At 35.4% G+C, this 13,385-nt stretch overlaps 1 pseudogene; it reads left to right on the plus strand.

Annotated features, from left to right (window-relative positions):
* The first annotated feature begins 11,509 nt into the window (after positions 1-11,509).
* LOC122491310 lies at positions 11,510-12,914 on the plus strand (annotated as a pseudogene).
* The last annotated feature ends 471 nt before the right edge of the window (positions 12,915-13,385 follow it).

The raw sequence follows: 13,385 nt of genomic DNA on the forward strand, positions 1-13,385 counted from the left end.
GTCCTTGGCAGAGATCTGCAGAGCAGACACAAGCAGAAGAGGTAAGTGGCCATGAGGGGAGAGATTGGAGTGACACAGACACAAGTCAAAGGTCAGTAGGCTCCAGAAGCTGAAAGAGGCAAAAAATAGATTCTCCCCTAGAGCCTCCAGAGGAAATGTGGCCTTGCTGACAACTTGATTTCAGACTACCCATCTCCAAAACTATTAGAGAATATATTTTTGTTATTTAAATCACATGAGAGCAGAACTGCTTTAGGACATTAATTGGCTTATTTATATACCACCTATTCAACAAAGGAATTCAAGGTGGCTAATAAAAATACTTCCAATAAGTAAAACAATACTTGGAAAAAGCAAAAACAAAAAGAAGAGAAAATCTATGACATTTGAGTTCAGACCTTAGTTTCTAAGTGCCTAGTAGCAAAACCAAAACGGGAAAGACAACAAGTGTTTATAATTCTATAACCTTTGGAGCACCTGGGTGGCTCAGTCAGTTAAGTGTCCATCTTCGGCTCAGGTCATGATCTTGGGGTTCCTGACTTGGAGCCCTGCATCAGGCTCTGTGCTGACAGCTCAGAGCCTGGAACCTGCTTCAGATTCTGTGTCTCCTTCTCTCTTTGCCCCTCCCCTTCTCTCTCTCTCTCTCTCTCTCTCTCAAATAAATAAACAATAAATTTAAAAAAAAAACAATTCTATAAGCTCAAAATTGTGCCTTCTAGTTAGAAATGCCTCCATAAGTGATAGGAATTGAGAAACATTTTGAACCATATACTTGGAAACCAATTTTAGATAAATACGAAGGCCTTCCCAGATTTTTGGGGGACAACAGTATGATAAGACAAGGACACAGACTTAAGAGCCAAGCTGCCTGAGTTTGGATCTCAACTCTCCTGCTCACTAATATGTGATCATGGGAAGTCAATCTCTGTGTTTCAGTTTCCATTTCTACAGGGTGGGAATGATAATAGTATTTGCTTTCATATTGAAAGGATTAAATGACTTAATACATATAAGATATTTAAAACTGGACATAGCATATAATAATCACTTAATAAATGGTAACATATTTCTGCACAAGCAATACTATATATAGCAAAGAAGAGTAATGTTTTTCATATACAATGCTCTCCAATAACCTAGATTAGTACAAAAGTAAGAAAGCGTTAAGATCTTGAGGATAGTTCACACATACAGGGGGAATAAATATTACATCACTGAAACCTGACTTGGAATGTGATGGACACTAACACTGAGTCGCACTTTTCAAAAGGAAGCCTCTGATCAGAGACCAATATGTTCCATACATCAGTGCTGGTAAACAAATGTCTGTGACCTATCCACAAACAAAAAATACAGAAATTGGGAAAACATGTTTAGAAAGTTCAATATCAGTTTGAAAAATATAATCATAAGAAATTGGGCTTTATATTTGGTATTTAAATTGTTTTTATTTCTTTAGAAAAATATTCTAGTTGTATTGTATGAAGCTTTCAATCCATGACTGATTACAGGGGAAAAAAAAGAAAAAAACTTTCCTTTGATTAGCCTTGTGCTATATACAACCAGAACCATTCTCAGAAAATCCTTTATCTGTGCAAATGCCCCAATGGGTACATACTAGACACTCCCAAATTCTCAGTAAACAAAACAAAACAAAAACAGAATAGGAATTAGAACTGACTTGGAACATTTTAATGAAATTATACTTATTTTACATATTCAAAGTCAAAGCTAAATTATTCAAGTAGAGCCAATCTATTGAAACTGCATTGTAAAATAACCATGCCGAATTATTTAGAGACAAAAGACAAACTGTGAAGTATGAGAAAATTGACTAAAATAGGACCCTGTTATTTTTTTTTTTTTAGGTAGAAATGTCTTCAAAGTTGCATAGGTTGAGCCAACTGACAATAAAGAAATAGGCAATGGATGACTCAAAAAACTATAAAAATGTCCATTTACTATACAAAATAATCTGGGTGCTTTACTACAAACCCAACCATGCTGTATTCTTCAGGACATGAAAATCTAACATTCATATGTTAATTTTTCACACTTTGGACTTTGAATACAGCCAAATTCTGGTCTCAGCTCTATCATTTATGAGCCATATGACTTTGGGCAAGTCACTTTTAGAAACTGTTTCATTTTCTATAATATAGATATAATAAAACTTGTCATTGGGAAGATATGACATTAAAACGATATCAAGACCATGACAAGAAGGATAGCAGACCAGGGTAACTCAGTTAATTCAGGTGGGAGGAGGCAGAGTTGTGCTATTGTGGCTGTGTCTAATGAAAGTCAGGGCAGGTAATCTTACCCAACTCTGCCTTCACTCCAGTAGGATTTAGTGCAATGCTGTAATTGCCCCCACTTAAAAGACAAAGAGCTCTGATAATTTTGAGGTGAGTGAGTTATAATTATAATGGATTGTAATGCTTTAGAATACTGCTTCTGTTAAAATTGATGACAATCATCTTAAAAATGAACTTTTGCAATATTACATTTCTAACTCCCATATTGCCTATACTGTGTTTTTACTCAAGAGAATTACCTTTAAAACTACACTATTGGAGAAAAAAGGAAGCTAACCTAAATAAAATTCAGAAAATACTGTTTTGACTAGATTCTTGAAGGCTAAAAACAAAAAGAATTGTACATAAACACTATATTCTAGTTGATAAATTTATTTTTCAGAGCAGTATGGACTAAGTATTCTAAAGCTACTCTGCATGTATACTGCAATTGGTTGAGCAAATAAGTAAATAAATTATAGATAATGGGAGCCGGATCTCATTCTGTCAGAGATAGAAGCTACAAATAAGCAATGGGGGAAGGGGAGAATAAACCCTGTGGTTCTGAAGTTAAAGTCAGAGATAGTGAAATGAACTCACCTACCCCCTCAAACACACACACACACACACACACAGATATTTTTAACATGTATACACATGGATTTGTATTACACATATATTTCTTAGCTCTGTCTGCTGAGAGGACATGAAAGCAATAACATCACAGTAACAACAAGCATACCCAGCACCGAGATCTTAGATTCTGAAAACCATTCTCCAACAAAAAGAACTAGGGGTCCTTGGATAAATGGCTGATTCTAGGGCTGGATAGAAAAATCCAAGATAAACCTAGAGAATTTAATAGGACCAGAAGGAGAGTGTTAAAAAGGAGAAGAAAAAGAAGAAAGATGAGGTGGTGGAGGAAGAGGAGGAGGAGACTATGGGATCATGTCAAAAGGGCCCAAGGAGCAGGGTGCCTGGATGGCTCAGTCAATTAAGCATCCAATTCTTGATTTTGGCTTGGGTCAAGATCTCACAGTCATGATCTCATGGTTCACGAAATTGAACCCTGCATCAAGCTCTGCACTGAGCATGGAGCCGCTTAAGATTCTCTCCCTCCCTCTCCCTCTGCCCCACTCCTGCTTGTGCTCTCTCTTTCTCTTTCTCTCTCTCTCTCAAAAAAATATAAATTTAAAAAATAATTTCAAACAATAAAAGGACACAGAAACCAATTTGAGAAAGTTTCTCAAATAGTCAAAGCAGGATCCATTGAGCAGCAAAATAAATATTTAGTATTGGACTGTTAGTAGCATAAGCATACCTCATTTTATTGTACTTCACTTTGTTACACTTCACAGATACTGCATTCTTTGCAGATTGAAAGTCTGTGGCAATCCTGCATCAAGCTAGTTTATTGGCAACATTTTTCTAACAGCATTTGCTCACTTTGTGGCTCTGTGTCACATTTTGGTAATTCTCACAATATTTCAAACTTTTTTTATGATTAATATATTTGTTATGGTGATCTTTGATCAATGGTCTTTGATGTTACTATTATAATTGTTTTGGGGTGCCATGAACCACACCCATATAAAATGGTGAACTTAACAGATAAATGTGTGTGTTCTGTTTTCTCCATTGACTGGCCGTTCCTTATCTGTCTGTCTCTCTTCAGGCCTCTTTATTTCTTGAGACACAACAATATTGAAATTAGGCCAATTAATAGTTCTACAAATGGCCTTTAAGTGTTCAATTGAAAGGAAGAGTCACATGTCTCTCACTTTAAATCAAAAGCTTGAAATGGTGGGGCGCCTGGGTGGTGCAGTCGGTTAAGCGTCCGACTTCAGCCAGGTCACGATCTCGCGGTCCGGGAGTTTGAGCCCCACGTCAGGCTCTGGGCTGATGGCTCAGAGCCTGGAGCCTGTTTCCGATTCTGTGTCTCACTCTCTCTCTGCCCATCCCCCGTTCATGCTCTGTCTCTCTCTGTCCCAAAAATAAAAATAAACGTTGAAAAAAATTTAAAAAAAAAGCTTGAAATGGTTAAGCATAGTAGGGAAGGTGTGTCAAAAGCTGAGCTAAGCCAAAAGTTAGGTATCTTGTGCCAAATAGCCAATTTGTGAATGCAAAGAAAAGGTTCTTGGAGGAAATGTAAAGTGATACCCCAGTGAACACACAAATGATAAGAAAGTGAAACAAATAGCCTATTGCTTATATGGTGACTGTTTTAGTGGCCTGGATAGATCAAACCAGTCACAGTGTTCCCATAAGCCAAATCCTAATCTAGATCAAGGTCCTAACTTTCTTTAACATTATAAGAGCTGAGAGAGGTAAGAAAGCTGCAGAAGGAAAGTTTGAAACTACCAGAGGCAGGTTCCTGAAGTTTAAGAAAAGGACCTGTTTCCTTAACATCAAAGTACAAGGTGAAGCAGCAAGTGCTAACATAGAAACTGCAGCAAATCATCCAGAAGATCTAGGTACAATAATTAATGAAGGTGGCTACAGTAAACAATAGATTTTCAATGTATTGAAAAAGATGCTTCTGGTGGAAAAAGATGCCATCTAGGTCTTTCATAGCTAGAGAGAAGTTAATGCCTGGCTTCATATCTTCAAAGGAGAGGCTGACTTCCTTGTTAGGGAGCTAAATGTAGCTGGTGACTTGAAGTTGAAGCCAATGCTCATTTATCATTCTGAAAATCATAGGGTTCTTAAGAATTATGCTAAGTCTATTGTGATTATGATGTATAAAAGGAAAAACAAAGCTTGGATGACAGCACATCTCTTTATGACATGATTTACTAAATATTTTAAGCCTACTATTGAGACCTATTGCTCAGAAAAAAAAAAGAAAAAAAAAAAAAGAAAACTATTCCTCTCAAAATATTACTCCTTATCAACAATGCATCTGGTCATCTAAGAGCTCTGATGGAGATGTACAAGGAGATTAATGTTGATTTCATGCCTGCCAATATAAGATCTATTCATGCTTCCAACCCATGGATCAAGGAGTAATTTTGACTTTCAAATCTTACTATTTAAGAGGTGCATTTTTATAAGGCTATCACTGACATAGATAATGATTCTTCTGATGGATCTGGGAAAAATCAATTGGAAACTTTAGGGAAAGGATTCACCATTCTAAATGCCATTAAGGGCATTTGTGACTCAATGGAAAAGGTCAAAATGTCAGCATTAAAAGAAATTGATGCCAATCTTCATGGATGACTTTGAAGGTTCAAGTCTTCAGTGAAAAGAGGTAATCACAGATGTGGTGGAAATGACAAGAGAATTAGAATTAGAAGTGGAGCCTGAAAATGTGATTGAGTTGCTGCAATCTTACGATAAAACTTGAACAGATGAGGAATTGCTTCTCATAAATGAACAAAGAAAGTGGTTTCTTCAAATGTAATCTACTCCTGGTGGGATAATTTGAAGATTATTGAAATGACAACAAAGGATTTAGAATATTAAATAATCTTAATTGATATAGCAATAACAGGGTTTGAGGGTTGACTCCAATTTTACAATAAATTCTATTGTGGGGAAAATGCTATCAAGCAACATCAATGCCACAGAGAAATTGTTCATGAAAAGAAGAGTCAATGCTGGAAAATTTGTCTTATTTTAGGAAGCTGCCACAGCCACCCCAACCTTAAGTAACCACCACCCTGATCAGTCAGTAACCATCAATATCAAAGCAAGACCCACCAACAGTAAAAAGACTACAACTTACTGAAAATTCACATGATGGTTAACATTTTTTAGCATTAAGTATTTTTGAATTGTCACAGACTTTTTTTTAGCTATAATTCTATTGCACACCTAATAGACTACAGCATAGTGTAAACATAACTTTTGTATGCATTGGGAAACCAAAAAATTCAGTGGACTCACTTTATTGTGATATTGCTTTATTGTAGGAACTAAACCTGCAATATCTCTGAGCTATGCCTGTAATAGTATTTATAACTCAAAGACCAAAGTAAATATTCACAAGTACATCCTAATATACATAATTTATTGACAAAATAATGAGGGAGAAAGGAAAGTGCTTCCTTCAGAAAAATTCTAAATAATTTATTCTCCCTCCAAGAGGTGGAGCTTAATTTTCTTCCACTGGAATGTGTGCTAGACTTTGTTACTTGCTTCAAAATAATAGGCTATGAAAAGAGAAAAACAGGAACTTTACAGTGCAGAAACCTGTCAGATTCCACCTTAAGTGAAAAAAATTGACACCACTGGTGATAAGACATGTTATGATATAACCCTTGATAGGGTTTGATAAGAAACACATTTCACTTCTGATATTCTTCCAAAAAAATTTTAGAACTTCTGGTAAGTAAATATCAGATAAAACTGAATCAACGATGGTCTACAAAGCACCTGATGAATATTCTTAAAAATTATGAAGGATGTAGGGCACCTGGGTGGCTCAGTTGGTTAAATGCCAGACTTCAGCTCAGGTCATGATCTCACAGTTTGTGAGTTCAAGCCTCATGTTGGTCTCTGTGCCGACAGCTAGGAACCTGGAGCCTGCTTCAGATTCTGTGTCTCCCTCTCTGTCTCTGCCCCTCCCCTTCTTGCTCTCTGTCTGTCTCTCTCTCTCAAAAATAAATAAACATTAAAAAAAATATGAAGGATGTGAAGAGGAAGGAAAGACTGTGATACTGTCACCAGCTGAAGAAGGCTAAGGATACATGATGACTGAAAGTTAAGTGGTATCCTAGCTCTCTTGATTCAAACTATACTACAAAGCTATATTAATAAAAACAGTATTGTACTTGCTCAAAAATAGATACGTAGATCAATGGAACAGAATAAAGAGCCCAGAAATAAACCCATGCTATATGATCAACCAATCTATGAAAAAGGAGACAAGAACATACAAAGGGTAAAATGCAGTCTCTTCAATAAAGTATATTGGGAAAATTAGACAGCTACATCCCAAAGATTGAAACTAGACCACTTTCTTACACCATGTACAAAAATAAACTCATAATGGATTAGTGAAAGACCTTAATGTAAGACCTGAAACTATAAAACTCCTAGGATGAAACATAGGCAATAGATTCTTTGGCATTTGTCCTGTCAATATTGTTTTGGATATGCCTCCTCAGGCAAGAGGAAAAAAAAAAAGAAAACACAAATAAATGGGACTACATCAAACTGAAAAGCTTTACACATTGACAGAAACCATCAACAAAACAAAAAAGACAACCTAATGAGTGGGAGAAGATACTTGCAAATGATATATCTAATAAGGAGTTGTTACTGAAAATATAAAAAGAATTCATACAACTCAATAACAGAAACAGCAGCAGCAGCAACAACAATAATGAGCCTGATTAACAAATAGAGGACCTGAATAGACATTTTTCCAAAAAAGACACACAGATGGCCAACAGGAATGTGAAAAGATGTTCCATATCGATAGTCATCAGAGAAACCCAAATCAAAACCAAAATGAGATACTACCTCACACATGTCACAATGGCCGTTATCAAAAAGATAAGAAATAATAGGTATTGGTGAGGATGTGCATAAAAGGGAACGCTTGTGCACTATTGTGAGAATGTAAATTGGTACAGCCAATATGGAAAACAGTATGGAGATTCCTCAAAAATTTATAGCAATCCAGCAATTCCATTTCTGGGTATTTATCTGAAAAAAAGAAAAGAAAAAGAAAACACTAGTTTGAAAAGATATGAAAACCCTATGTTCACTGCAGCATTGTTGACAATAGCCAAGATATGGAAGTAATGTGTGCCCATCTATAGATGAATGGCTAAAGACATTGTGGTATATATATGTGTGTATATATATATATATATATATATATATATATATATACATACACACACACACAATTGAATATTACTCAGCCATAAAAACGAATGAAATCTTGCCATTTATGAAAATGTGGTTGGATTTAGAGGCTATTGTGCTAAGTGAAATAACCTAGAGAAAGGCAAATAACATATAATTTTGCTTATATGTGTAATCTAAAAAACAAAACAAATATACCAGCAAAACAAAACAGAAACAGACTCATAGATACAGAAAATAAACTAGTGATTGCCAAAGGGGAGATCGGTGGAGGCATGAACAAAATAGGTGAAGGGATTAAGAAGGACAAACTTCTAATTATAAAATAACTTAGTTATAAAATAAATAAGTCACAGGGATATAATGTACAGCAGAGAGAATATAGTCAATAATTTGCAATAACTTTGTGTGGTGTGGCAACAGATAGTAACTAGACCTATAATGATAATCATTTCATAATGTATAAAAATATCATCACTATCTTTTACACCTAGAACTAATGTGATATTGTATGTCAATTTAATTCCATTTAAAAATAAATAAAGATTAATGAAAAAAATATATAGTTCTGACATATAAAATTTGTGTTTGACATTAATTAGAAGTTCATACACACATATATATGTACATACATACAGTTAAACTGATATCCCCTGGAATGGATCATGGAATTTAAGAATGTGAAATATTAACAAAATCTACAAGTTAGTTAATAGCATTGTACCAGTGTTAATTTCTTGGTTTTAATACATGTGTTTGTATAAGATGTTAGCACTGAGAAACTTTCATGAAGGTATATGATAACTCTTTATACTGTCTTTACAATTTTTCCATAAATCAGAAATTATTCCAAAATAATTCCCCTTTAATCTATAATATCTACATTTCTAAAATCTTAACATTTGTTAATTTTGGAGAGAAAATACATACAGGTTTCAAAAACTATTGTCGTATTTATTTTTCTGTAATTTTATTTTTTCTAAAAGAAAAATACTGCAATATTAATTTTCCACCTTTCATTCAATGATATTTAGTGCTTCCACAACCTTAGTTAACATTACATAAAAATATATAATAATGTTTTAATAACATCATAATAAAAATTCTGACTCTAGTGAATTAAGTGTAATGGATTTTTGGAGCCTCTATTAACTCTGAGTTTACAAGACTGCTGCTTAGTTATCTAGTGGCATAGTGTTCTGAGAAATTTAAAGGAACTGCTACAAGTGCCTAATTAATCCTTACAAAGTTGAGATAATCTGATTCATTAAAAGAACAATGTGTGCCTGGTACTGAACTAGAAATTTTTAATTACCATTTTGTACTTTGCTGATAACTTGATCTTCAGTGAAAAAAAGTGACTGTCTCTAGGTGATGTATCAAAAAGTTTAAAGCACAAAACTTCAGGAAATATAAGAAATCTCAGATAAATGACCTAGATTTTCAGAATATATTTTTCTCATTTTGAAGTCATTTTCCTTACACTGTATGATTCTTAGGACAATTTTAATAGAACCCCTCTTTCTAACACAAAATTTTCACAACATTGAGTCACTTAAGCATTGAATACTTTGAAGTTGCTTTCTAATTTAATTCTTCCATTATTTGCTTCCATCTATTTTCTTCTAATGTTAAATGTATCCTATTTTCAAGATTTTTTAAAAATTTTTTTATAACGTTTATTTATTTTTGAGACAGAGAGAGACAGAGCATGAATGGGGGAGGGTCAGAGAGAGGGAGACACAGAATCTGAAACAGGCTCCAGGCTCTGAGCTGTCAACACAGAGCCCGACAGGGACTTGAACTCACAGACTGAGAGATCGTGACCTGAGCCGAAGTCGGACACTTAACCGACTGAGCCACCCAGGCACCCCAAGATTTTCTTTTTTATTAGCAGTTGTAGTAATCCCTTTTAAACTTAAAAAGACTCACAGTGTTCAAGATATTACAGTGAAACAAAAGTTAGTTACTTGATATTAGATTTAATACTAGGGATTTTTTTAAACAAACATCTGTCTTTACATAAAATTAATAATCTACATGTGAATTTACCTGTATCAAAACATCTTTTGAGAACTTTTTCAGAGATAATTAATCTTGTAGATATCTTTGCATTACTTCCCTTCATGAACACCTGCTAAATTAACTTTCATGTGGAAAAGTAACAATTTCTAGGCCAATCATATTAAATTATTTCATGAGAGAGTTTATCATTTCACCTGACTCAATATTCTACTACTTATACTTTTGATCTAAAACCTGTTTGACAGATAAAAGTTGAAACTCTTCCTTAGTGGGATGAGGTTAGAAAATTCTTTAAGATCTAAGAATAGTTCTAATATAAAAGGATTGAAGGGGGGCCTGGGTGGCTCAGTAGGTTAAGCATCTGACTTCAGCTCAGGTCATAATCTTGCAGTCTGTGAGTTTGAGTCCTATGTCAGGCTCTGTGCTGACAGCTCAGAGCCTGGAGCCTGGTTTGGATTCTGTGGCTCCCTCTCTCTCTGCCCCTCCTCCACTCACATTCTTTCCCTCTTTCAAAAATAAATAAACACTAAGAAAAAATAAAAAGATTGTAGAAGCCAAATTTGAGGTACACATTTCTATGAAGTTATCACTGCCTATTAAATAACAGATACTTTTGCAGTATCCAGGTCTTTTTTTCTTTCTTTCTTTTTAACTTTTTTTTTCTTACTTTTTAAGTGAACAGTATTTAGAATTGAATTTGGTGCTCATTAAAATTGATACTCCCCCAGAGTAAAGTAGTTTAAATTAAAAAGATATACATATGTATGTGTATAAAGAAACTTTGATTCAATATTTTACCATAAACTGGAATTTCTGCAGAACTATAGATAGATTTCTTAATATTCCCATGGCCCATCTCTATTATTAAGTTCAGCTGGGACTTCAGCTTCAAATGAGATGTAGTAATAAGTACTAGATTTACCCTTCTGTGTAAAACAACAACAACAACAACAACATCAAAATCAAGGTGCTGGGCATCAAGCAACTGAAGAGAGTAATCCCTGAGAAATAGAAAACATCTGAGGTGACCCCTACAAATGTAGGGGCTTTCTGCCATGAGAGATTTCCAAGTTATGGTTCAGAGAAGAAGAACACAGGAAGAACCTAGCCTGAGGAAGTGGAAGTCCAGAGAGAAAAAGCAGCCTAGAGTTTACAGGGCAACACCATAAAGGAGGGACCTGCACAGAAAAATAACCCAGACTCATGCAGAATGATCCTGCTGAATATTCCACAGAGAAGAGATCAGTGATTGTATTTGACGAGACTGCCAGAGGTAGTAAAAAGCATCCAAAAGGATTAAAGCAAATACTGCACAACATTGACACAGGTCAGGAAAAGTACCTGTTCCATACAGCCATACCAGAAAAACTCATAATTCATGTAGCATTGGGTAGGGTACTCAGAAGAGTCTTGTCTTAGTAGTGGGGGATAGTTAGCCCTATACTGGGTACTTTTTTGGAGCCACCTAACGAGTCATAAAAGCAAGACCATAAAGGATCTATTTCCAAGTAACCTTACTGCATACAAGAATGAAGCTTAAGGTAGAATCTGAGTGAGCCCTTGCAGAATTTGCTTCCCCTCTCTGGAACCAGGTCACCATGGCAACTGGACTGAAATTGATGAGAGCAATTAGAGTTTTTTAATTTGGTGGACCGGAAGTGCTGAAATTCCAGTCGGATGTGGCAGTATCAACTCCAAAAGACCATCAGGTTCTAATCAAGGTCCATGCACGTGGTGTAAACCCAGTAGAAACATATATTTGTTCTGATACTCACAGTAAAACCACTCTTACAGCCTATACTCCTTGTTCAGGTGTGGCTGGGGTAATAGAAGCTGTACGAGATCATACATCTACTTTCAAGAAAGGTGATGGAGTTTTCACTACCAGCACCATCTCTGAGGGCTATGCCGAGTATGCTCTTGTAACAGATCTCACTGTATACCCACTGCCAGAAAAACTGGACTTTAAACAAGGAGCTGCCATCGGTATCCCATATTTTACTGCTTATTGAGCTCTGCTCCACAGTGCCCATGTGAAAGCTGGAGAAAGTGTTCTGGTTCAGGGGCTAGTGGAGGAGTTGGACTGGCAGTATGCCAGATTGCTAGAGTTTGTGGTTTAAAAGGTTCTGGGCACAGCTGGTACTGAGGAAGGACAAAACATCGTTTTGCAAAATGGAACCCATGAAGTGTTTAACCACAGAGAACGTAATTATATTAATAAAATTAAGAAATCTTTCGGTGAAAAAGGAATTGATGTGATCATTGAAATGTTAGCCAATGTAAATCCTAATAATGATTTGAATCTTCTGTCACATGGAGGGCGAGTAATAGCTGTTGGCAGCAGAGGTCCTATTGAAATAAACCCACAGGACACCATGACAAAGGAATCTGGTATAATTGGGGTTGCTCTCTACTCATCAACTAAGGAGGAATTTAAGCAATATGCAGCAGCCCTTCAAGCTGGAATGGAAATTGGTTGGCTGAAACCTGTAATAGGCTCTCAGTCAGTATTCATTGGAGAAGGTGGCCCAGGCTCATGAAAATATCATCCATAGCAGTGGAGCTACTGGGAAAATGATTCTTCTCTTAGAATGATTAAGTCATGTATTTCTTGTGTAATTAGAAGTTTCCTGCCCCAGTTTTACTTATACTACTTTTGCTCTAATTAGCATTCATTTGATTTAGTGAGTTTCTTATATTGAAAAACAAGATTTATCTTTAGAGATCCGAGCATTGGAGTACAATTTATTTTATAGTTCACAATATGCTTTATGCCTCACACCAACTTCTAATCAAGGAATCATCATAGTGGGAAGTAGAATGTTATAGCCATTTGGCATTGGGTACATTACAGAAATTCCTGGTACTTGATAATTAATTCCATACCTTGGACTAAAGCAAGCTAATTCAAAATAAGACTGCATGATTTCCAAGCCTACTTGTCCTTGTAAAGGATCTTCAGTATATGTTTAGCCCAGAACTATATTGGACTCAAGATTTTCTAGACTAAACAAGACCCCTTTTCCAAACTAATCTCATTGGCAAAGTAAACAATGTCCACACGAATTTGTTTTTTTTTAAAATAGTTTTCTAATATTTACCCAAATATTAGAACATTCACTATGTTAATTGTTGATTACTAATTATCCATATATTCTGTGAAGATAACAGCCTTATCTTTGTTATAATGTGATAGTAGGTCCATAGTCTCTCCAGACAGATACTTCTTGATGATTTGAT

This window comes from Prionailurus bengalensis, chromosome C2, assembly GCF_016509475.1.
Source record: "Prionailurus bengalensis isolate Pbe53 chromosome C2, Fcat_Pben_1.1_paternal_pri, whole genome shotgun sequence".
NCBI lineage: Eukaryota > Metazoa > Chordata > Mammalia > Carnivora > Felidae > Prionailurus > Prionailurus bengalensis.